This window comes from Cavia porcellus, unplaced genomic scaffold (assembly GCF_034190915.1).
Source record: "Cavia porcellus strain 051 isolate PalLab524CR breed Dunkin Hartley unplaced genomic scaffold, mCavPor4.1 scaffold_2, whole genome shotgun sequence".
Taxonomy (NCBI): domain Eukaryota; kingdom Metazoa; phylum Chordata; class Mammalia; order Rodentia; family Caviidae; genus Cavia; species Cavia porcellus.
Window position 1 is genome coordinate 10,311,871 of NW_026947485.1, and position 27,070 is coordinate 10,338,940.

The 27,070-nt window shown below is 39.5% G+C and overlaps 1 protein-coding gene across 13 annotated transcripts in view; it reads right to left on the reverse strand.

Moving 5' to 3' along the window:
• The window catches only part of Srpk2 (SRSF protein kinase 2), a 225,596-nt gene that overhangs the window by 134,878 nt on the left and 63,648 nt on the right, over nucleotides 1-27,070 (reverse strand). The window contains exon 3 of one of the 13 annotated variants that reach the window (XM_063237940.1): nucleotides 598-625. The exons of the other annotated variants lie outside the window; for them this stretch is intronic. The gene's annotated coding sequence lies outside the window, so the exon portion shown is untranslated. The remainder of the gene's footprint in view (nucleotides 1-597; nucleotides 626-27,070) is intronic. 13 annotated transcript variants of the gene reach the window in all.

Genomic DNA, 27,070 nt, shown 5'->3' on the forward strand with positions numbered 1-27,070 from the left:
GATGATAGAGTATAAAACAAGTTATCTAGATGGTAACAGGAAGAGGCCTCAGCAGGCCTCAGAACCAGAATCATCTTGAGTAGACTAGTTCTTAAAATATGGTTATAAAACCAGGCACTCAGTAAGCTCGTTCTCTACCATTACATTTCACCATGCTGGGGGTATCACTTGATTCCAATTCCATTTTTCCTGTCGTTACCAATTAACCACTTCCCTTTCCATTTCACACGTTCACAGTTCTACTGTCTCTGGATGCACGTTTAGAGTCTACTATCTTGCTGCCTCTTAAGCCTTGGGTGATCTTTGTAGGGGCTCCCACTAAAATGTAAAAGGACTACAGAGGCTGTCCTGGCTCTCCTGACAATCTCTGATGGCCAAGTATTGAGGTCCTGACTTGAAACTCAGGGGATTGATAAGATCTCTGAGATAGGAAGAAATTAAGCCAGACTAACCTAAAAGAGTATCCTTGATATCCCAGTGTTGATCATTTATTTGCTAAAGTCTCTATTATGACAATATATAGAAAAGTAAAACATGGGCAAACATTAAAACAATCATTAAGGGCCAGGGATTTAGCTCAGCAGCGTGAGTGCCTACCTGGCAAGCTCCAGGTTAAATTCAATCCCTGGTACCAAAAAAAAAAAAAAAAAAATCATTAATAAGCAAAGAATTGAAACAACTGTCCCTGATTGTCACTAATTTCTATTCCTGTCCTTCAAAACCATTCTTTGTCAGTCCCACACATTTCAGTAATTCAACAAAATGCAAGTGTAGAACAAAATGAAAACTGAAAACCCATAAATGACTTAAGATTTGATAAAACTGATAAAAGATACTAGAATGTCAACAACTCACTGAAACATGAGACCAGAAGTTAGGTAGTAACTGAAGAGGAAAGTCAATCAGGAAAATAATAAACTAAGGGCCTCAAAAATGATTATTGGATAGCAAAACAAAAAAAAAAAAAAAACAGAACCCTTGGGGCTGGGGATTTAGCTCAGCGGCACAAATGCCTGCATTGTAAGCAGACAGTCGTGAGTTCAATCCCTGGTACTGGTAAAAACGAAAAAGACAAAAGACCAAAAAAAAAAACAGAACCCTTAAGTAAACCGCAAAACTGCTCCTTAGGACTTCATCAGAACCTCAAAGGTAGCAATGTTATTATACAACTTGACTTCATTTGGTATGAAAATAATCCCCAAAAGAGATCACCCTTGATACATTCTTTGCATATTACAATTTAAATTTCATTAAGAATTACCTTCAGATTTGTATTTCGTTTTTTAAAATAAATTCCTACTGTCACCACTTAGCTTACAAGTAGCCTTTTTCTAGTATCAACTTTCCTCCCGCTGTTAATTCCAAAAGGGAGCCCTCCTCACACTGGTTAGGTTTCTGTTTAGAACTTCCCAGGCAGTTCCTGTGCCACTTAACAGAAACTTTGTTTACTAGAGGAAAAATTTTGGGGTCACTTTTTAAATTATTATTTAAAGACAATTTCTAACCAAAGAAAACTGAGTCAGGTCCTCCCAGATTAAGATCCCTAACCTCCCTCACACCCAGCCCCATGAGTGTGGCAGAAAGCCACCTACAAAAGACACCTGCTCAGGCTGGCTCCACCAGCCCAGAACCCAACCGTTCAGCCTGAACACCCTAAAATTTCTGCACTTCATCAGACAACTTCTTACAAGTGTTTTGGGATACTGTGAAGTTTCAGGAACTAAATACAAAAAAATGTATTGAAAGTGTAAATTGCTAGCTTTCTTAGCCTGACTGGGGTGGCTCTCCATTAGCCATGAAACGTAATGACACTAATCCCTGAAAACTGTTAGAGGTTTCTCACCACTGTGAGGTATCATTAATAGTTAATCCAGCCTCTCAACACTCTGACCCTGACTGTTGGCAAGGCAAGGAAGTAACCTAAGTTCTCAGATAACTGGGAACTGTTACACTCAACGTGACAGCCAATGCTCTCTTCAACACATGGTGAAATTTTCTGTCACTCTCACAAATTATCATTTGTATTTTTTGAAACAGCATAAAAATTTTAGAAATTACAGATGTCCCAGAAAAAAGGAAGCATTTTAAATCCTCACATACACATAGCTTTATCACATGAGATATTAACACACAACCACAATTACTTTGTTCTCTAATACTGTGACTCATGGTCATAAATTAAGATAACTTTAATTTTATTTACAGTTTTTGCATATAAAAGATGGTGGGGCTAAGGGTATATAACTCAGTGGTAGAGCATGGACAAGACTCTAGGTTGGATCTCCAATACCACAAAGAAAAATAAACAAGCAAACTGAATTCAAAGGAAAGAATGCCTGCTTTTCAACTCCTTTGACAAGCCAGTCTCAAAAAAAATCTCAAAAACTGACTTCACTAGGCCCAGATATTGCAAAACTTTTGTCCAAGACTATTTACAAGTATAAGAAAACAAGCTGTATCAAAATACACTTGTTTATAAGGCCTAAGGAAAAATAAGTATTGCTAAATTCCAATTCATATTAACTTTAAGACCTTGAAGAAAACTGATGAAATAATAGCCTAATTTTTTCCCTCCTACATTTCCTCAGTACCAATAGGTTAGAAGGTAGGTGCTACCTTGGGTAGGTGGTGAGGGTCATAAAAATAGAGAATCTGATTAATTTTACTTGAACCATTAGGCTTCAGTCTTTTACGTGAACTCATTTAATTCTGGCAACAGCTGTGACCAGACAAGTTCCTAAATATAATTTCCATTCAAACATATGTGGTAACTGAAGATCTGAAAACAGGAGAAATTTGCTCAAATGGTATTGTGGCCCTGAATTCTCAGCTATTAAGCCAGCTAAAGCAGAAGGATCAACTGAGCCCAGGACCAGGTTGGGTAATATAGTGAGGTCCTGACAAAAACAAACAGACAAAAGACAAAAATCCAGATATCTGCACAGGATTCTCAAGTCAAACAACTCCAACTATTATAGCATCAAAACGAAAAAGGTAAGCTGGGCATGGTGGTGTGAGGCAGGATTGCTGTGAGTTCAAAACCAGCAGGGTCTACACAGTGAGTTCAAGATCAGTGAGACCTTATCTCAAAAAACAAATGAAACATGTGACCTACCTAAATGGGAATATAGTTAAGTGATTGTATACTGTAAGATTAAAAATATTAAGAAAACACTATTCAAATTGATAGATTTAAATGCATATCAAAATCTCAAGTGTCTTTCTGCCCCCTTGAAATGGTCCTAAAATTCATATGGAAATATAGGATACTAACTAATCAAAACAATCTTGAAAAAAAAATGAAACTGGAACATTGTCATTGACTAACTTCAAAACATACTACAAAGCTATAGTATTCAAAATAAGTGTGAAAGTAGCCTAAGGACAGACAGTTGTATCACAGGAGTAGAACTGAAAGTCCTGAAATAGAACCACACGGAACAGTCAACTGATTTTTCAACAAGTGTGCCAAAATCATTCCATGGGAAAACAGTCTCTTCAACAAATGGTATAAAGCAACTAAACATGCATCTGCGGAACTCCTGCTCACGCCATACTCAAAAGTTTACTAAAAATGGATCAAAAAGCTAAAACTGGAAAACTCTAAAGGAAGAAGCAAGTATAGAACTTCACAACCTTTGATTTGGCTAGACCTTAAAAATAACAAGCACAATAAACAATAAAAATGCAAAGCTTTTGTGCAGCAAAATGTATTATCAAAATCCAAAAATGAGAGAAAAAAATTTGCAAAACATATCTGCTAAGTGTCTAGCACCCAAAGCAAATAAAGAACTCTTACAACTCAACAATTAAAAGTAACAAAAAACAAACCAATTTAAAAGTGGGCAGGGCCAGGGATTTAGTTCAGCATGACAAGCACCTGCCTGGCAAGCACGAAGCTGTGAGTTCAGATCCCTTGTACCCCCACCCCCCAAAAAAGTGGGCAAAGGATTTACATATATTTTCCCAAAAAAGTGGGATATATGAAAAGATGCTCAACAGCATTTGTCATTAGGGAATGCAAATCAAAAGAATAAAATATTACTTCACACCGACCAGGAAGAATGCAACTAAAAAGACAACAGAACACCCACACTTCAGGGACCTTGTGCACTGCTGAGTAAAATGCAAAACAGTGCGGTGGCTTAGAAACAGCCTGGCAGTTCCTTCTGAGAGCTTGACAGAGAGTTATCATGACCCAACAATTTCACTCTTAGGGGTATACTCACGATAACAAAAACTTGTACAAGCATGTTCATCACTGGGACACCCACAATAATCAAAATGCATAAAAACAAAAATACATGTTCACCAACTGATGATGATAAACACAATGTAGTATAGCTATACATAAAAGAAATGAAGTGCAATGCCAGGCCACTACCTGGATGAACTAGAAAAACATTATGCTAAGTTAGAGAAGTTAGAAACAAAACACATGGCTCCATCTACACAAAAGGTCCAGGACAGGGAAACTCAAAGGGGCAAAGTAGGTAAGTAGCTGCCAAAGGCCACAGGGTGGAGCAAGGGCTGGGAATCTGCTAACACAGAGAAGTTTCTTTTTGAATTAATGACATGTTCTGGAATTATATAATGGTAATGACAGTACAATATTGTGACTGCTAAAAACTAGTGAGTTATAATTGTGGAATTTAAAGTGTTGACAACTTATTTCAATGTTTTTCTCAACTTAGAAAAAATTTCCAGAACTAGGTACGTGACCAGGCCAGTTGAGAATCTCAGGGGTCTAGCTCTGTCTTGCAGCCTGCAGGGGAACAAGACCACTTTGACAGGAGAAAGGAAAATCAAGAGGGCGGCTGGGCCAAGCTCAATGGCACACACCTGTGACATCAGTACTAGGGAGGCTGAGGAAGAAAGATCCTTGTGAATGGGAAGTCAGCCTGGACTAGTAAGTTCAAAGCCAGCCTGAACTACATAGTGAGACCCGTCTCAAAAAAAAGAAGGGCAGCTGGGCTTGACTATGAGAATCTGAAGGACTTGGCCAGATGAAGAAAAGTGGATTAAGCCCTCTCCTAGCACAAAAATTTTCATGTATACCACTTACGGTTTTTGGCTGTTGTCGTTTTGGTCTGGTTTGGGGTTTTGTGAGTCAGGGTTTCACTATGTAGTTTAGGCTTGCTTTGAAATCACGATGTAGTCCAGGATGGCTTTGATCTCTCGGCAATCCTCCTGCCTCAGCCTCCTGAATGCTGGGATTACAAGCACGTGCCACACTTGTTTTATTAGCTCAGTTAAGAAAGTACTGGTAGAAAATGAAAGCAGAGATATAAGCAGAGGAATTTCTATGCTGGTTTAGCATAGGGTTATAAAAACAGTAAAATTAAAAGGTTCAACAAGTGACTAAAATTTAAAAGCAAATTTTAAAAATTACATGCTTTTGGAAAATATTAAATTTCATGGAACTATTTATAAGTCTGTCAACTTACCACACTTCATTTTGTGTCTGTACACCCACACAATATCCCTCAGAAACTTTGCCAATTATCATTTCTCTTGTTTGTAAACCCTAAAATTGTCACCTCAATTATCAGTTGTGCCTTATTTCTATACTTTAAAAAATGAATCTCTCACAGAGGCAAGCAATAGTAAAATCTATTTTCAAAGCTTTGTTGCTTCTACAAAATGTTATAAAGTACCACAGATACTATGGCAAAACAGACAGGGCCTATTTTATTGTAGTCTCACTGTCTTTGGGGTTGTACTAAGAACATAAATAGGATATCTGAACTAATTCGCAATTTGTTGTTGTTGTTATTGTTGCTTGTGGTACAGGGAGCCAAGGCAGGGCCTCGGCACTGAGCTACGCCCACAGCTCTTCCCGTTACTTGTGCTGAGGCAGGGTCTTGCTAAAGCACTGACCTGCCCAGACTGGGCTTAAACTCAAGATACTCTTGGCTTGACCTCCCAAAGTGGCAGGTTACAATTGTGTGCCAACAAGTTCTCTGTTTTAATAAGCAAAAATCAACATACAGAGCCTAAAACACACAGAAAACAAGTCTGAGCTTCGTTTTATCAAGGTGACCTTGAATCAATATTCCAGAACTCACATCTTCATCATTATCATTTTTAGCCATATGTTGAGTTTCCAATCACATAAAAACAGTATTTTAAACATGAAATAATGTCTAAAGATAAAAACATGAGGATGGACCCAGCCTGAACAACTCAGCAAGACCTTGGTGCAAAATAAAGAAGGGGCTTTGGACATGGCTCAGTGTGAAAGCCCTTAGTTCCATTCCAGGTACCACCCAAAAATTTTTAATAACTGTAATTGTAATAAACAGAAATAATACTGACAACCAGTCAGAATGTGCCCCATATAATTCTATTTGCTTTAATATATACAGTGATGCATTTTAATTATTTGGTTTTTTTGAGTTTGTTGTAGTTTCTTGAAGAAGGGTCCTGCTATGTAGTTCAGGCTGGTCTTGAACTCACTATGTAGCCCAGGCTGGCTTCCAACTAATGGTGACCCTCTTACCTCAGCTTCCTGAGGATCACAGGTTTGAACCAACACACCCAGCTCTACAATAAATCTTAATCTTCTCATATCCCTATAAATATCACTACCCTCACTTTACAGACAGGCAAACTGAATTCCAGAAACACTAATTAACTTGCCAAGATTCATACAGCTACTAACGTAGTAAAGAGAGCTAAGTCCATGTAGTCTATGCATAGGATTTGGGCTCGCAACAGTTATGATATATGTATCTCTACTTTTTTTGTTTGGTTGGTTTTTTGAGACAGGCTCTCACTCTGTAGCCCAGGCTGCAAGGTGATCCTCTTACAGTGCTGGGATTACAGGCATGTGCCATCGTGCCCGGCTACCAAATGTCCTCAAATTTTTTAATAAGCTTGAACCAGGTGTGGTGGTCCACACATATAATCCCAATCACTCAGGAAACTGATATGGCAGGACTGTAAATTCAAGATAGCCTGAGGAATAGCAAGAGCTGATTCAATTTAAAAAATAATAATAATAATGAAAAGAGCTGGGATGTAAGTCAGCACATCGGGGGTCCAATCCCCAGTACTGGAGGTGAGGGACAGAACCTTGCTTACTTATATTATCATTGATACTTATTCAAGCTACTACACAATTCTACAACTGTAGTCCTATTCAGACCAAGTATGTATAATCTTGCCTCCTCTATATCCAAAGAAATTTTTTTCTGTCTCCTCTGTTTATCGCTTATTAGACATGTAACACAGTAAGTCTAAAAATCAAATGTCTCTGCTGTATTTCACAGTATTTTATAGGAAAAACAGGCAAAATTTGGGCCTTATAAGAAAATTCAAGACATACTCATTTTATTTAGCATTTCTCATGTACGAGAAAGGGTCAGCTGTATCCATTCACAGACTAATAAATCACTAGGAAGTCCTACAGGTAATTCTGATGCACATAGAGGGTGGAGAACCATAGGTTTTACAAGGGCGCTTGTCCTATCTCCCTCCCCCCCCCCATCTAACAGCATTGAAAATACCCAATTCATTCCATAAGCACCACTAGCCAGCTGTGCCAAACATTCTATTGAATTAAACATGGAGAATGCTAGATATATCCACCAATTCCACTTCTTCCAAATCTACACTAGAAAAACACACATGTGGCTTAGGAGACTCACACCAAGATATTCAACATAATGATAAATACAACAGCAAGTCATGGATAACAAGCCAGCAGCATAAGTCAACTATGGTATTGTCAGAACACAGCACTTGCAAAGAATGAAGTAGGTCCACATGTACTGACAGAAAAAGATGCAAAACATAATTCTTCCTAAAGAAAAATGACAGCCTGGAAAACATAATGATTCCATTTTTTGTTATATGTGTTTCACAAGTATTTATGTATATATGTAAATAAACAATAATGTAAATGAAGGATAGATTCAATAATATTAGAAAAAGATTTTCCTTGTTTCTGGAGATGCACACGGGATGTATAATTATAGTCAGGGATATTTCACTCTTTTTGCACTTTAATTTTTTACAAGTCTTATTATGTAATTAAAAATGACTTTTAAAAAAGTAACATTAAGGATGCCCCACTTACGATTACATCGTTTTCATTACACAGCTTTCAAATGGACACTACACAAAAAGACTGTCATCACACCATTTTAAATAGTTTTCAAAATCTCAATTTTCACTTTAAAATTCACAGTTTAATCAGGGTCAAAGCAATGTTCTGTTGAAATTGTGAGTGTTATACCAGAGAAGGGGAAAAAAAAGAGAGCAGCTAAATTTTTCTGACATTGTTGTACCATTAAAAAGGAAACCATTTGGAGGCTGTACAATTGGCATTTCTGAAAACATCAGTTTTTAAAACTAAATTCAGTCTGTCCCTTCTAATTCCACCCAGAGCAGACACTCAGAACACAGCTAAATTGCCAAATTGGTGAACTAAAATAACTATCTTTAAGAGTTACTAATCAAGCATCCCATAAAACAGTAAGCCCCTACTACAAAATAGGCGAAGTGTGCTGGTGAAAGACACGCTCCCTTCACGTGAGAGTGGGTCCTGCAGCTGGGAACGCGAGGTGGAAACCCAACTCTGCAAGTAAAGCCTGGGCACGGGTCTTCTCTTGACAGACCCCTCACAGGAAAGAGATGTGCTCAGGAAGCTGCATGGCCAATGGCCAGGCGTTAAACCAGGAAGAACTACACATTGCACCTGTACAGCCCAGCACTTGGGAGGCTGAGGTGGGAAGACCACCGAGAGTTCAAAGTCTGCCTGGGCTACACAGTGAGTTTAAGGCCATCCTGAATTACAGAGCAAGACTCTATCTCAAAAAAACAAAAACAAAAACAAAAAACTGTCACCAAAACAGAGGCAAATGTAAAACAGCTCAAGAACATAACATTGACAAATTCCAGTCTTTTGTTTCTTTTGTAATAATCTCCTTCTAGTCATGTTATTATCTATTTTAATAAGAAAATGGGTCTTCAATATTTCTCAATTCATAACTAAACTAGCCAATATATTTTCACATCTTAAGTACCCAAGTTTTGTCTTTCTATACACCTAACTCTATCTGAAATTTGGACTGAGATGACTTTCTTTTCATTTTTTCTTTTTTTGGTACTGGGGATCAAACTCATGACCTTGCCCTTGCCAGGCAGGCACTTATGTCGCTAAGCTAAATCCCTGGCTGAGATTAGTTTCTTTAAATAAATAAAATGGAAAAAAAATGCATGCACTACCATGAATTTAAGAGAGGCTGAGGCAAGAGGATCAAAAATTTAAGCCCAACCTGGATAACATAGTGCCTTAGCAAAACTCTGTCTCAAAATAAAAAATCATAAAACGGCTAGGGATACAGCTCAGTGCAAAAGCCCTAATTCAACTCCCATCACAATAAATACATAAATATATAAATACATACAAGTATCTGCACTACTGATAGTATCCTTGTGTTAAAGTGTAGGTTTACAGGTGGCTACTCTATTAATACTTTATACCTACATATTTCATATATCACCTACACAAAAATCTCACAATTTAAAAATACTTTAACCAGAAAAACATCTGAGAGATGTGCCAGGACAAACGTGGACACTTTATCCTAAGGTCTGTCAATCATCTGCCCACTTCCCCACTTTCTCACTGTGTGGTTTCTGTCTCATTTCCTTCTCTGAAATGCAGGTAAACCTCAGCTACCAAGGCTTCAAGAAATGAGTGATTCTAGACAGCCAATCCTCCAGCAGCTGAAAGATGCCGGCCTTCACTTCATGGGAGCCATCTGGCTTGAGACACTGGCTCTGACTCAGTGCAAACAGAGGAAAGATTCCTGGCACTCACAGCCCTCAGTCACAGGCCCAGCCCCAACATTCTCAGGGCCTCCAAAACCCAGCTGAGGGCCTGCTTCAGCACCAATGGCCCCAGGCTCAGCTGGTGCTTTTGTTTGCTAGGGTTTGTGCTTCAGTCCTAGAATCAGACTATCTGCCTGGCTACTGGCTTTCTGCAAAGCCAACTGGCTGATTGGAACCTGCTGAGAAAACTACATAGGCCGTTTCCCACTCTGTACAGAATGTTTTTCTTAGACTATCTATGTCACCGGAATGTTTATGAGTCCAACGCCAGGATTCCATACAGTGAATTCCAATCCAGCTCTTTTGCAGATTCCATTGCCTCAGTACACCTGTTCTCCTTTACCATTTGCTTCTTTCCCAAGTGCTGTGGCTGCAGCTTACAAATGGAATTCAAGTGTTTCAGACTCCTTTACATTATGGTTCAAGACCTTCACACTGAGCTATAATCTTAGCTTTTTTTGTTTGTTTGTTTTTTAGGCTGGATATTTTTGCCCTACTAAGTCACAAATTCCTTGGATTGCTCTTACTTGCAATCCTCCTGCCTCAGCATCCCAGAGCAATGGGACCACTGAGGCGCGCTATCACCACCACTTCTGGCATAACCCTTGAATTGAGTAAGTTATTACATACTTTTATCTTTATCTCCATAAAAACATTCTTGGGATCCAGCACAATGGTACATGCCTATAATCCCAGCTACTCAGGAGTTCAAAGCCAACTTGGATAATTTAGACTCTGTCTCAAGCTTTAAAAAAATAGGTCTCAAGATAAACCTCAGTGGTAGAGCACCTGTGCCAGCCTTGGCATGTGTGAGCCCCTGGGTCCTATCCCCACACCACAAAAAAACACGTAAAATAAAATTTTAAATGTTTAAAAAGAGGGGAGAATGTGAGTCAGCATTCTGAGTTCAATTCCCAGCATGAGTGGGAGAAGGGATCATCCCCACTTGGCCGATGGAGGGAGGGCACCTAAAATACAAGGTAACAACATGTAGAAAGCAACCAGTGAGCAACAGGCAAACCCAAAATTTGGTCCTCCTCTATCCAGCCTTAAAGACAATGTTACTAATATTTACAATGACATGCCAGCCCCACTCAACTGACCTCCAAGTTTCAGAAATCCAACTCTTCTTAGGCAAGGAATAAATTATCTCACTTTTTCCACCAGGCTGTACCACCCCTGGACACTGGACTGCCTGTGAACTTTCAAAACTGACGTAGGACACAAACCCAACTAGTACTGCGTCCCGAAGGACTGCGATGGATGGGAACTGCCCGTCTATGGCCCGCATTGCCCCCTTAGTCCCTGGCAGCCAGAGTGGACTGGGAGAATGCCCGGCACCACTCAGGCATGCAGCAGCACCCCCATGACTAGGGGGAGAAAGGGAAAACACAGCTTCCGGCAACCATCTTTTATCCTGTCCCACAGAACCAACAAAATTTGTTTCAATCCTATCCATCATTCAAAACCTTCTACTCAAATTTAGATATCATATCGGCAATACAAAACTTAACAGTAACAAAATTATGTGTTGGCATTGTATTTCAGAAGCTGTGAATTGAGTAATATCCTGTTGAAACTCCCTGGGCCTTTTCCTCAGAGATTCTAGTGAAGAGAAATTCACAGTAAAGTATTTCTTCCTTTAACAGCTCCCATTCTTTGCAAGGTTTGACAAAAAGAGAAGGCTGTAAGCAGGGATAAGGCTCAGTGGCATAAGCACCTGCCTGGCAAGCAGCAGGTCCTGAGTTTGATTACTGGTACCAAAAAAGCAGAAAGGAAATGCTATATAACCTGGATTTTTAATCCTTGCTGTATGTGCAACTTGTGCCTATTCTTTAGGACTATCATTAACTATTTTAATATATTTTAGTTTTACTTATATACAATATTTAATTTTAGTAGAATGTTATATAAAAGTGTATAAATCTGTTAACTTGTTATATATTTTAATTAAAAATAATTATATAAAATAATTATTTAAATTATAAATAATTTAATATTTCAATGATTATATGATGCAATTTTGGATATATTAAGTTAAATATACTATTAAAATTATATATATACATATATATTTATTCCTGGCACCAAAAAAATTATATATACACACAATGAAGTTATTATTCAGGCACAAAAATTCAATGAAGTCTGACACATGCTACAACACAGATAAACCTTGAAAACACCGTGCTAAGTAAAACAAACCCGACATAAAAGGAAAAATACTGTTAATTATACTTATCTGTGGCAAAAAGAATAAGAAAACTCTGAACAGACAAGAAGCAGAACTGCCTGGCGAGGTGGTGCTCTGGAGGCTGAGGTAAAAGGATTGCTGTAAATTCAAGGCCAGCCTGAAGTACACAGAGGGACCCTGCCTCAAAAACAAGAGGAAAAAAAAAAAGGCAGAATACAGGTTGGAGGGGAAAATAAGGAGTTAGTGTCTCACTGTTTCAGAATTTCTTTATATGATTATATTCTTCTATAAACAGTGGTCATGACTATGCAACACCATGAACGTACTTAATCCCACTCGATAGTATACTTTAAATGTAGTTAAGGGGCCAAGCATATAGCTCAGTGGCAGAAGCACCTGCTTGGCAAGTGCAAGGTCCTAAGTTTGATATTTAGTACCCCCTGCTCCCAAAAAACAGTGGTTAAAGCCAGGCATGGTGGTATATACTTGTAATCCCAGCACTTAGGAGGCTGAGGCGGAGGATGACAATGAATTCAAAGGCAACTAGGGCTACATAGTAAATTCAAGGCCAGGTTCAATTACAGAGTAAGACCCTAACTCAAAACAAAACAAAACAAAACAAAACAGTTGGGTGTCGTGCATGGACCTGTAACCCCAGTACTCAGGAGGCTGAGGCAGGAGAACTGCCAATCTGAACTAATGGAGACCCTGCCTCAAAAAAACAAAATAAAATAATCCATGTGGCTTGTTAGGTATTTCTGCTGGGTAGCACCATAGACACCAGATTCAGACTCCACAGGAAAGAAAACCTAATCAGAAAAGGCTGCAAAATGTCACCTAAAATTCTAAGCCTAGACAGGATATAAACACTGCTACTGAGGCCTGGGATCTAGCCCATTGGCACAGTGCCTACCTGGCAAGCATGAGGTCTTGAGTTTGATTCCTGATACCTGTCTGTCTGTAAAATACAACACTGCTGTCAAAACACTTCATAGTTTCCTTAATAACCTTTAATGAAGAGTACCCAAGTTAATCCCACAAGAGCAATCTGGTAAACTGGTCTGCTACCATCACTGTATTCTATCCTACTACAGCAGTTCAGAAGAGCACAAGAATACTGTGTGCAGTCTCACAGCCATTTCCACAAACCATCCCACAAGTGCTTTTAAACAAGGTCTTCAAAATACTCCACAAATACAATCAGCTATGTGATGAGAGCGCTCTTCTCTATTACAGACACAAGTTTACAAAAATGATACAGGACACAGAAGCAAACAAGCTGATGTTCTTTTGATTACAGTAGGCAGCACTCAACATTCCTTGACTCCTAACTTAGGAGATAAGTTAACTTTACACCTCTGAACACAGACAGGACATTTGTTACATGCTGTAACAAATTATTTCCAGTTAGGTTACACAGCAAAAGTCTCTAGAAGACTAACTCCATTGTGTAACAAGCATATGCACTAAAAAAAATCTAATATGCAATGAAGGGTAACAGAAGAATTATAGTGAAATCAGGAGAAAGAAAATATGATAGAGCCCAGTGACTTTACACACCCTAGAGAAATCTGATTCTAGAAAGCCAGAAGCATCAGGGCCATTCTCACATTTAGTAAGAAGCTGGGAGGGTAGCTCAGTGCTACAACATTTGCCTGAACCTGGCATGCATGTAGTGCTAGGCTCAATCCCCAGCATCACAATCAGACAATCAAGTAACAAACAAATGAATAAATCAGCCAGGCACAATGGCACATATCTGTAATTTTAGCTACTCAGAAGGCTGAAGCAAGAGGATCTCATGTTCAAGGTCAGCCTGGGCAAAACAAGACACAATCTCAATACAAAAACAAAAGAAAAGAAAAAAGAGGAGAGGGGAAGGGAGGGTAGGGAAGGGGAAAGGAGCTGATGATTTAGCTCAGCAGCATAAGTGCCTCGCTGCCAAGTACAAGGTCATGAGTTCCATCCCCAGTACCAAATAAATAAATAAATAAATGGGGAAGTCCAGTGAGGCTATTCACTAGCAGAACAGTGGTGACAAGCTGAGGTGTACTCCCCTTTATCAGCTCATTTCATCCACAAATAGGTACTGTAATTATCTATCACCTCTTTCTACAGAAGAGGAAACAGGAAGCACAGAGAGGTAGGTAACTTTGCCCAAGGTCTGAAGGTTTAAATGGCAACCTAGAAACATCCTCCTGCAGAGGCCATGACTATGTATACACTACCTCTCCCAATATTAAGAAGGTCCAAATTAACATTTATGATGGTGTTTATAGTTACAAACCAGTTAAAAAGCAAACACTAATGCCTGATTCCCCTCACACAACCCCTGGGCAATTCCAGAGGACCTGTAGTAACAGTAACAAGCATGGGAAGTTCTCAAACTGAAACAAATATGGGCAATTTTATTTTAGAAATATATAATGGCTAGGTATGGTGAACCATGCCTGTAATACCAGTACCCAGGAGGATGAGGCAAGAGGACTGCCTCAAGTTCAAGGCCAATGTGAGCTACATACCCAAAAAGCCAACAAATAAAAAAATAACAAACAACAAAGTAAAATAAGAAATGGTAGACTGGTTACCAAAGAATTTCAACTTCCATGTAGTTTATCCACAGGCACAAAACGAGCTGACATAGGTCTGCAGTCCTCAAGGCACAGTGGTCAAAAGGGCTAGAAATGAACAGGATGCAGTGGGTACCATTCTGGTCACACCCTTCTTCACTACGAAGTGTACTTAATGTCTTTGTAAATCTCGGTGCAAGCATGGTGGTGTACACCTGCAATCCCATCACTCAGGAGGCTGAGGCAGGAGGTTCGCCATGAGTTCGAGGTCAGCCTGTGCTACACAAGGGGAGTTCAAGGCCACCGTGCATTACTTAATCAGACCCTGTCTCAAAAATAAATAAATAAATAAATAAATATGTGTGTATTCTTTAAAATCTATTGGTGTTCCCTGATATAACGACCATTGAGCCCTAAACCATGTCACCATTCTCCAGCCCCCGCTCCGGCTCCCGCCCCCACCCCACTGTACATACCTATAAAAGTTCCAGCAAGAAAAAAGATACCTGAAGGCCTTTAGTGACTACCCCGTTCTGTACATGTTTCCGCCCGATTTAAAAAACTCTTTACCAACTTTAAAGAGAACAAAATATCTAAGTCATATATATAAATTACTTTTGATTGGTTTTCATTTTTAAAATATAATTTACATATAGTAAAGTTCCCCCTTTTCCTTTTGAGGAAGCATTTCCTCACTAAGTTATCTATGATGGATCTGAACCTGAGATAACTCCTGCCTCAGCCTCCCACAGCGCCAAGATGACAGGGGATGCCATCACATTCAACTAGAATTCACCCTCCTACGTATTCATTTGTGAGCATTCTAACAGTCACAAATAAGTTGTAGAAGGATTCTATCCTCTAAAAAACTCCTCGGGGCTGGGGATTTAGCTCAGCAGCATAAATGCCTGCCTTGCAAGCAGACAGTCGTGAGTTCAATCCCTGGTACCAATAAAAAGGAAAAAGACAAAAACAAAAAACAAAAAAACCTCCTCCCATGCTGTTCTACAGGCAAACCTCCCAAGCCTAGTTCCTCTGCATAGCTGATTCAAGTAATTCTGCTTTTTCCTACACAAATACAACCCTACGGTACGTATGCTTAGCATAATACATTTTAGATGCATGGAACAGTATACTATTGTGTGTATGTATCTATTCACTAGGGAAATCTGAACGGTTCTTTTGCATTACTTGCTCCAAAACTGATACTCAAAATCATAGTACTTGACAAAGTTTTCTAAGCATCTAAATTGGCCTAAGGACTCAGGAGGCTGAGGCAGGAGGATTCCCATGAGTTCAAAGCCAGTTTGAACAGTTACATAGTGAGTTTGAGGCCAGCCTGATACAACATAATGAGACTGTCTAAATAAAACTAAACAACAACAAAAAAAGGTAATAGAGAAGGCCTATAGAAAGGAAAAAAGACAAACTACCTCTGTTTCAGTTTCAGTTTGCCTAGAGTCACCTCTGACATAACACAGCACATTACCATCATCTGCCAAGGCAGATACTGAAAGAAGGGAGGAAAGCAGCTGAAAACCTCACAAACCACTTTGCCTTGATAATGAGTCATTTCTCAGGAGTGTGCTGTAGCATTTTGGTCACTGAAAAGATACAGGAGATGGACAGAAAGGGGTAAGCTCACTGCCAGCACTCTCACCAAGTAGCACCACACAGGAATATGTGTGCGTACGGAAGATGAGTCTATAGCAAGCCAGGCTCTCCTGAGTTCTGCTCCCGGCTCGCCCACATGGTACCAAGAAAGTCCATTATTTGACTGCACCTCTACTTTCCCATGGGCGCAGTGGGGCAGTCGTCCCACTTACAGGGTGTGCAGAGTACTCAGCAGACTTTGCATATCCTTCCTTTGCCTTTTTTGTTGTTCTCTCTAAATCAATTTATGATACTAACTCAAGCTCAAATTGAAGGCATTTTGTTTGTTTTTAACCTAAGTACTGCAAAACTAGGGGTGTGTGTGTGTGTGTGTGTGTGTACACGTGCACGTGTGTGTGAATTATCTAAGTTGGAAGGAAAAACAAATTATGTCTTTCAATGTAAAATTTAACAGAAATAAAAATCATTGTTGGAAAAATAAATAAATAAATGGGCTTAGTGGTGTTAAGAGCAAATAAAATGGCGGAGACTAACTATCAGGCAACAGCAACATAACTCACTAAAACATAAGCTAAGTAACGTCAAAAGAGGAATAAATCTATGCATAATGGCAAAAGAAGCAGCTCAGCAGTTAATAGCCAGGAAGGCCAGGAGTGCTGATTAAACGAGCAACAACCAGGCAAAGAAAGAATGGCATTTTAGGATGAAGGATTACCACCAGCAACATACAAGATGCAAAAGCACACACCTGTTCAAGAAATAACTATGGCCGGAGGAAGTCAACCAGCCTACAACTGATGATACACACTTCTGCAAGCTATTTTTTTTTTGGGGGGGGGGGAGCAGGATGCATGGGGACTAAAGTACTTAAGGTAGGAAGATGATGAATTCAAGTTCCCTTTAGGAAGAAAGCAACCTTGCGAAAGATAGGGATGTAGCTCAATGCAAATGCCCTGGGTTCAATCCCTCGGTACAAAACTAAACCCAAAAGGTAACCAAGGAATAAGGCAATGTAACAATGTGTCTGTGTCCACAGAAAATTAAAACCTCCCTCCAAGACAAGGCTGTAATCCTCTAGCATGAAAGAAGCCAAGGCTTTCTGTGGGGGATGAGGTGTCACTTTGTAGGCCCAACCCCCTCTAACCTGCAATTTACAATAGCCGCCCTGGTATGCGAGAAGGAGGTAGAACGGGAATGCCTGTTCTCAGTGAGCCCTCACCCTCTGGAATCCATACTGTGAGCTGGCTTTGTTTTGCAGAAGTCTTGAGGAAGTGGCTGGCCACCCTTTGTGACACTAACAGCAGACAAATTAACAACATTCTTGAGCTAATGAATTTCTTCCTGGGCTAGAGAAGTTGTGAGAATTGGTTGTGATTATTTACTTCACTTAGATAGTTTTAGAATAAACATTGTAGTCTGTCACGTTGTAGCTTGCCACAAAGAATGCCTTTTCACTACTTAATTATCTGGGCTCTGTGAATTGATCGGGTTTACTATATATGAATCCTAAAATAAAGATTGTGCGTACAGTGCAGTGCAGTGCAGTGTAACGCGGTGCAGACAGCAAAGGTGTCTCTCCTGTCTTTCTTTTCCAAGCGCTGTACCCCCCGTGTCCCGACAAGGCGTGCGTGTTTACCTTGCCCGGAGTTCAGAGTGCTCTAGACACTCACGACAGCTTTCCTTCCCCAGCTGACTCAGCAGGGGCGGGCCTGCCTCCGGAGGTCTCAGCTCTCAGCCATGATCCACATTCTGACCGCATACTTAGTGGGAGGGCCCTGGTGACTTACCAGCACCAGAACCCTCCTCTGCATCTACTCTCATCATCACTGAAGGTCGCTGACTGCCTAGGACCCTTGCCCCATCTTCTGGAAGCTGATCTTCCAGGGCTTTTTGCCCAAAGGGACCAGCTGCCTGAGAGCACCTTCCTTCTGCAGGTCCTGGAAATGCAGGTTCTTTTCTTTGCATGGCCTGGGTGGCAGTGGGGCACAGCATTTTCACTGTCCCACTCTTTATAAGACTGGCAAGTGGCAAGTGAGTTCAGAGTGGGGCCGGATACATTCATGTAAGAATCAAGCTGCTACCTCAAGGCTTCTTCCCACATCCTTTTGAATGGTGCTTTTTTCACCTACATATATGTTTTTAAACAAAACTTTCACACATAGATCATGGCTAGGACTAAGAGTTAAGAGTTCTGGTTTAACAGAACAGGTTACATTTTAGCTGGGGACAGTGATGCGCACCTCTAATCCCAGCACTGAAGAGGCTGCAGCAGGAGGATTGCTGCAAGTTTGAGGCCAGCCTGGGCTACCTAGTGAGTTCAAGGCCGGCCTGAACTACACAGTGAGACCCTATCTCAAAAAAACTTAAAAAAAAAAAAAAAGAGTTCACATTTTATTAAGTTTCAAAAGATACTAGTAAACTAACTTTATAGGAATTAAGAATCTTACAAAGGCTGGGTCAGCTGCTGCTTTGACAAAATTTTATCTGTATCAATAACAATAAAAATTTAGATCTGTGATTTGCAGAATAAATAACTTTTTATATAACTAACCCTGTCTTCCATCATACCTAAAACTCTAAGGAAAAAATCACCTATCCCACATGCCTCCCACCGGAAAACATATTCCCCGTTTCTACTTGTCTCTGGTGACTGGCAGCTTGTTAAAGAATCACAGAGATCATCTGATCAAACCAATCAGATGATCACAAGGTATTGCAAAGGTTCCCTTATCCCACACCAAGGCCAAAAGCCCTGGGTGGTGAGGGCTTGATAACCTAAGGTCTCAAGTACAGGGCCCTTGCTACAGCAGACATGCACAATGCTGTCAATAAAGGTCATCAAACGAATGGCAAGTTCTCAGATGGCATTCTTCCCACCTCTACAGCATCTAACAAAAGAGTATACTGTCTTTCTTTGGTTCTTCTTTATCCTTCAGCAATCTCAATAGTAAGCATGTTGTCTTAAGAACTGAAATAATCTTAAAAACCTCAAGACTCAAATACTGCAGACTCAATGTGGTAAGACCTGGATCCAATCCTGAGGCCTTGCTACTTCTATAAACTTTGGAAAAGATATGGAAACTTACTAGATTTTGGTATTACAATCTTTTATTTTGAGGGTCTGATTCCATAAATGCTATATAACTGCAAGGGTCTATACTTTCATGTTTCATTCTGCTAATATCTTTACCATCTCATTTTGTTAAAAGTCTACCCAAAAAGTCAAGATTTAATAGAACACACTAGATCTACTTCCAGCTAAGGAAAATTCTTATGTTTTTATTCCCTTAAAAAAACATCAGCTATATTAAACCTTTTCTTGTGTTTTACCACAGGCACAAAAGACTTGACATGGTCCTTTCCTACAAGAAGCATAACCTACTTTTTAGTCATTCCAGGAATGCAGGTCACAAACCGGGATGAACACATCCATCACCCAGTCCTTCACACAAATGTTTCTCTCCAGTCAGGCATGGAGGCACACACCTATAATCCCAGCACGCAGGAGGCTGATGTGTTTCAGGCCACTCAGGCTGACACAGTGGACTGCACTGCAAGACCCTGTCTCAAAAAAAAAAAAAAAAAAAAAAAAAAACCCTGAGTTTCAAGAGAAGTCAGGGATGTAACTCAGTGGCACAGCACCTGCCTGGCAGGCATGAATTCAATTTCCAGTTTAAAAAAAAAAATGAAATTCAAGGTATGGCTAATGCCCACTAAAGTAGCATTTTGTGCTGACACAAACTGTCAGAAAATTAGAATTTGAATGTTATCTTAGTATCTCCCATCCCCTCAATTAAGTCTTAGCTTCCATAGCCTATTTTCCTCATTTTATGAAACGATGTCAAGAGCCGGGTGTGGTGCTGTGTACCTGTAATCCCAGAGCTTGGGAGGCTAAGGCAGGAGGCCTGTTGAAAATTTGACACGAGCCTGGGTTACATAATGAGCTCAAGGCCAGCCTATAATACATTAGTGAAACCTTGTCTCAAAAAGATAAAACAAAACAAAAAACAAAAACAAAAATGCGGTCAATAATTTGATTCACAAAATTAAATGATTACGCAGGAAAACATAAAAACAAGAATTGTTCCAAATATTTTCACTAGGTGATAAACAGCAGTTAGAATCTATTCTCTATTTTGAATCTTTCATGAACTGCTCAAAATAACCTTGAGAAAATTAGTAAATAACAATTTAAAACATGACCAGAAAAAATGAAATGTGCAATGGAAAACTTTGCTGTGGCCCATCCTTATCAAAATAAAAAATAAGGACAATGTTAACTTGTTTATTTGATCTCAATAGCATTGCTGCAGTGGCAGCATCCCACAAAGATCAAGAGTCAAATGGATCATTGTTCAAGTCTGCTGGATGTAGCAAAGAGTTGTGGCTCAGAAACCAGTTTCATCATCCTGAAGGCGTTTGGCTCACATTCCATGAGTCAAATAACAATACACCAAAAGCTCTAACTACCCAGATTGCCTATCCAGGTTATTTACCAGACTTGGCACACCCAATGACTTGTGTCTGATTCCAAAAATCAATCCTTACATCAAAGGATAAAGACTTATGACCAGTGAACATATCTGAATTCTAAAGGTCTAACAAGACCTTCAGGTACAAAGGCAGCATTGTTGCAGTAAATACAGACCACCTGGAAGCCAGATTCATTTCAACTTGAGACCAGTAACTATACTTATAAATAAGTCTCATTTAGACCATAAAAAAACTACAGAGGAGGGCCACCTTAAATGTTTTTGGGAACAAAGTGGTGCTTGCTCAAAGACTTGGCCTAATTTTGTCTTACCTCTTCACTCTCATTACATAACACATAATACACTAAGCCTCAGTAAGGTGACCAATGGCAAGAAAAACGGACAAACATAAAACGGAACAACACACCTGGCGCACTTCTCTTTGGGTATCATGAATACAGAAATTCAGAGATTCCTGATACATGGACACTCCACCCTGGACACTGCAGGGTTACCCTGGCACACAGCTCACTAACCGCTACACAAGCCTATGGATTCCCTCCTCGCTGAAAGAGAAGACTGGGAACTTTCCTACACTACAGACAAGTCAGAAAGTATATGGTTTTAAAACCAAAGTACTACATAAGCAAAGATCCCTGAGCTAATGGAAAGACATTAACTATCACTACCATTTAGATTCTAGAAGTATCTAGAATGGAGATAATAAATGTGACCCAAAATATCTTAGGCCTAATTCATATTTTGAGATATTTCTATGTACTCCAGGACCTCTAAAAACCTGCACAAAGAACACATAGTATTTTCTACTATCAAAAACTTGCTGCCTACTAGTTTAAGACAGCAGTATACAAAAGATCATACAAAGGAATTAGTATTCTAGATTATCCTAGAGAAGTAATTTTTCTTTAAAAGCAAATACCAGACAAATCTATGTTCTCTCCCTCATCCCTCTGTTATTTCAATTCTTCCATAAAACTTAAGGGAAAATTCAGCACTGATTTACCCAACAGGAAGATGCAGCATATTATAGTGGAAACTCTTCCTCTACCCTGTTCACCAGGGACTATGACCCCTGAATCGAACTGTTAACAGAAAAAAACCTACAATTTATTCATTCATGCAATAAACACACATGCACAAGCACAACTAATAAATAACTCAGAGAGGAAGTCAGAATTGGGCTTGTGTGTATAACCTTTCTTTTTTGATGGGGGGAGAAACCACGGCCTCCCATATGGGACTGATGTATCATTGTAGCAAAGAGTAAAAACAAAGAAAAGCAAGTTTTAGGCTTTGGGAAAGAAGTACATTGTGGGCCAGTAACTAGGACATATACAGTAAATAAGGGTAGTTTCCTAAGGACCATCTGTACATATGAAAAGTTGTAAGTCCTGCTTGGTTTGATTTGGTTTGGTTTTAGAAAGACAGACAATCTCACTATATAGTTAAGGCTGGCCTTAGACTCACTATGTAGCGCAGTGATGCTCTTGCCTCAGCCCCGAGTGCTGGGATTATAGGTGGTCACCACCATGCCCAGCTACAAACCCTGCTTTTAAGTAAAAAGGAAGAGGTCATAGCACGAAATGCTTTTCACTCAAAACCAAATGATGTCCTACACCAAAGTGGCATATTTTAGACATATTCTGATTCCCTTCAACAAGTCTAGGGAACCAAGTAACAGAGGCATGATGTTGGGCGCAGGCGCTCAACATACCATACCCCACCCGGGACTAAGGACCACGCCAGCTTCCGCAATGCGCTATGTCCCTCTTTAAATTAGCCAACCCGTGCGCACCCCGCGCTCACTCTGTACTCTGTGGCAACTCCTGATTGGCCACAGCTGGATATAATAGCCAGAGCCTACATCCCATTCCCGCCCTGCTTCCTTGTGGCAGCCTGTGATTGGTCACAGCCAAATATATAAACCAGAGCCCGCGTAAATAAACTAGCAGTTAACTGTCGTCCACAAAAGCGTCTCCTGTCTCCTGTTTCATTGGAGCTACGCCGGACAGCATGAAAAAACTAAGAGGGGCTGGGGGGAAGGAGGATGCTTCTTTAAAAAAAAAAAAAAAACATATTGTTATCTGATGTACTTTCCAGCCATAAGAAACCACAAGAATTCTGCTGCACTTCTTGGTATTATTTGCATGTTGCTCTTGTTATGTTTCACTGCAGAAAGAGAAAGAGGCACTCTGATCTCTTCACGACTTTGGGCTTTGACAGACTCAGTCTGAATTGAATATCAATGAAAATCATAACTGATTTGATTTATTATCACAAAGGATATTTCACTAAAAGCAAATTATTTAAGAAGAAATTTTTAAACTAAGAGACCCATACCACAATCATCTTTGGGTAAATTGTTAAACCTGGCAAAATGTTCTAAAATCTTGAGAAGAAGAGAGGAGTTCTCTATCCTTGCAGTAGCAGAATGTACCCTGCCTGAACAAAGAAATAAAAACTGTCATGAAGAAAAACATGCTGGCTAACAGCCGCTCTCTCCTTGGCAAGATGCCGTCTTCAGTGGAGGAACGTTTAACCAAAATGCTCGTTTACAAACAACTTCTTTTACGGTCCATTTTACTATGTGTGTCTCTAGAATAAATAGAAAATAACTTTTTAAGAAGAAAATCTCTTGAGTTCTCACAAATACAACTGTCATAGCAGGATTTATTTAAAAGAAAATAATACCAAGAAGGGGGAGATGTGGCTAAATATTGAACAAAGACGTGTTTGAACATGAGCTTACACATTTCTGATCAGGCATCACATCACCATATCACCCTAATTCTAAAAAGGAAACAAAATTTTTTCCTCTTACTTTACAACTCTGTTTAGTGAGGGAAGAGACTGCTTCTCAAGCAGGTGCAGCTGAGTGTGGCCTGGAAACACAAAGGCAGCTCAGAAGGAGGCCTTAGTGGAAGGGGGAGATGTTTTTCCTGTGAAAACAATAATGAGCTATGTACCTGGGAGGGATACTTAAGTACAACCTTTCCCAAGGAGGAGGAGTGTGCAACTAATCAAGTAATAAATATTTAGTACTATTTTAGTGGAGTGTTACTACTGAAAAATTTACAGTACAAAAGTCATTCTATCTGCTGTGCTGCACACAATGAAGCTTTTCCTAAAGGAAGAAAGCCTTACTGTTTGAAAGAGAATTCTATTACTTTGGAACTTAACCTGGTAAGTTAGTGGCCTGGGGTTCAAATGAACAAACAACTAGTGGCAGGTGGATGCATCTGTCAATGGACATACAATGTTCTTTCATGCTCTATGATTTCCAATTACTATTTAAGTTTTTTAACATTTATACCATACTCAGGAAAAGACCTTGATCAAGTTGTTATATAAGACAGTGTAACTGGGAAATGTTCTATACATTATTAAATATACAAAGCTTTCTATATTGAATGTTCACATGTGTATATAAAATTTTAAAAATAAAGGGAATTGACAGCTTTGTTAATGAGGGGAAAAAAGACTCCTTGAGAAAAAGTACTAAAGATACACTTACAAATACTCAGCAGAGTGTCCTGCAAAGGTTTTAAAAATATCAGAAATACGACTTAATACAGAACCAAATAAAAGTATACTGAAAGTGCCTACACATACAGTTAAGACTGTATTTTTCCCAGAGAGTGTGGTGGCACACACTTGTCATCCCAGCACTTGGAAGGCTAAGGCAGAAGGCTTTCTACAAGTTCAAGGCCTGCCTGGAATGTAAGTATATATTTCATAGTCAGAAATAATCTATTTTTATAATCATCATCATAGTTGGTTTTTTGGGTTTGCTTTGGTTTGGTTTAGTTTTTGGGGGGTACCAATATAAGGGAGGAAAAGAGGCTTGTTCTCCCCCACTTTTGCTCTTGTTTTCCTGTCTTCTTTCACCGTGAACAATTGTCCCTGGGCCATGGCAGCCTGTCTTAGAGACAGCTGATTATAAAACCTCACTGTGAGCTAAATAAACCTTTCCTTCCCTAATTTTGGGTGTCAAATAGTTTGTCTCAGCAATGAGAGAAAAGTAACCAAAACAACTTGTAAAATTCAAATTATCTACTATCCCTAATCCTATATTCCATCATCTACAAAAACACAGTTAAGAGTACCTACACTACATTAAGACTATGGTGAGGATGACAATGTTTGACAGTGTTCTCCAAAGAATTCTCCATGGAATAACCTTAGAAATGTCAGTTGATAGCTTTAATACTAAATTCGGGACTTACTAAACAGGTCACCAAGTTACATGGGGTAGTTTTTCATGCTCCACCTAGAGGTCATAACAGTTTATGAGACTGTTTTCATGGAAAAGTAATAGTGCATTTAGGTGAATTTTTTAAAAAAGAAAAACATGCTGGAACAAAACCCGATCCCTTCTCTTACCAACAGCCAGCTGTGAAGCAGACTGAAATAGCACCTGGATGTCTCTGGCTCTCCTTTCTCTCGTCCTACCTCACGTACACCCACAGGTTTATTATGGTCACTGAGCATTCTAGAAAACCCCTTCTTGTTCAGACTCATATTTCTATATGCGCACTTCACACGGTACCTGTGAGAATGGAAGAGTCCAACATTAGAACTCCTATGTGGGACTGCAAACAGGAAAAGGATTCTGTCAGGAATGGTAAACATACTGGGCATGTGTTGATTTCCATTTAATTGTACAAATATTATCACAACCTTCATCTCAAGGACTGCCTAGTTATAACTAATTCTACTTCTGATTGGTAAGATCATTTTTCTATTTCCTAAAGGTACTTGTCACCTGAGTTTTTAATGTATAGAGAAGACAAAAATGAATACCAATATGAATTTCTCATTGTTCAACTACAAGATTTTCTTCCTACAGGACCCAAGAGATGATCTCATCTTTCCTCTATCATAGTTGGTTTTTTGGGTTTGTTTTGGTTTGGTTTAGTCATTCTGCAGAGCAGCTTACTTCAGAGAATATTGTCACCATAATAGTCCAGCATTCTGACGGCACTCATTTTTATCTCAAAGGGAATTTTGTAATTAATCTAAATAGTGAGATAATTAAAACTAGTGAGAAACAAGTAGAATCCTTTTCCTGACCCATTCATCGCTTTTTCTTCCCCTAGCGCAGGAGCCCTGACCATGGTCTCACTCTTTTCTAACCCTTACTCACACTACGGCAGACTCAAATTTCTGTTCTGTTGTTCTGTTCTGTTCTTTTTATTTGGGGCAGGATCTCACTATGTAGCTTGGGCTGGCCTAGAACTCATCAGCTTCCCCAGTGCAGGGGTTATAGGGTGTGGACCACCACACCCAGCTGAGAGTCAAATTTCTGAAACAACTGATCCCATTATTCTCCTGCTTGACACACCAGTGCTTCCCAATTTCCTACAGCCACAGTTCTGCTCTGGTGGGCTTGCAATCAAACCCCTGTGAAAATAAAGGACTTATAGGCCCTATCTCCCCAAAAAGTGCATGCGAAGAGTCACAACAAGTATACAATTTATTTTTTTTTAAGCCAGTCAAATTTAGCAGTGTGGGGGGGGGTATACCAACTTTAGTGACACTAATGTTAATAAATTCTGATAACCCACTGCCATCAGACCAGCCCAGTATACAATTTATTCAACGCTCTTATAAAATTCCAAAGCTAACAGGCTGGGTGTGGTGGCATAGACTGTAATCCCAGCAACTGGAAGGCTGAGGCAGGAGCATCCTCAGGAGTTTGAGGTCACCTTGAACTATAATACTGAGTTCAAGGCCAGCCTGAGCAATCCTGTCTCCAAATTACATATATACATACATAAAATTGCAAACATAGTAACAAAACTCCATTTTCAATTTCATAAAACACTTGTAAGAGTTCAGGCAAGTCCACAGAAATTTGCTGAATGTTAGGAACAGCATATTTTAACTAAAAGTCCATACAGTAAAATGTACACTATATATCAAATCTTTTTCAAAAATAATAAAACTTTACCAATAACTATTCATTTTATGCAAGCCTGTCATTAGGTCAGTCATCCTACTTAAAAGCCCTTGGAGATTTAATTCATCAGGACTTTGAGTATGTTCTACTTCCATGTATGTCAAAGTTTAAGGCTTTATCCTTAATCAGCTTCACAGCAAGCTAGAACTGAAAAAACAGATAAGAAACACAAATCTCACATTCTACCCAAACAGCAAACCATCACATGTTTGTAAGCAAGCAGTCCACTGAAGTGTCCTAGGAGAAGAGAGGGTAAAGCAGGCCCAGCGGTCGTGGGGCGGGGTGATATCAGCAGACAATCTAAAAGGTCAAGTGGACAGCTATCAAGAAAGCAGGCTCACATAAGGAGGTCAAACTATCCCATTTTTTAAAAAACTATGGAGACTTTTATGTG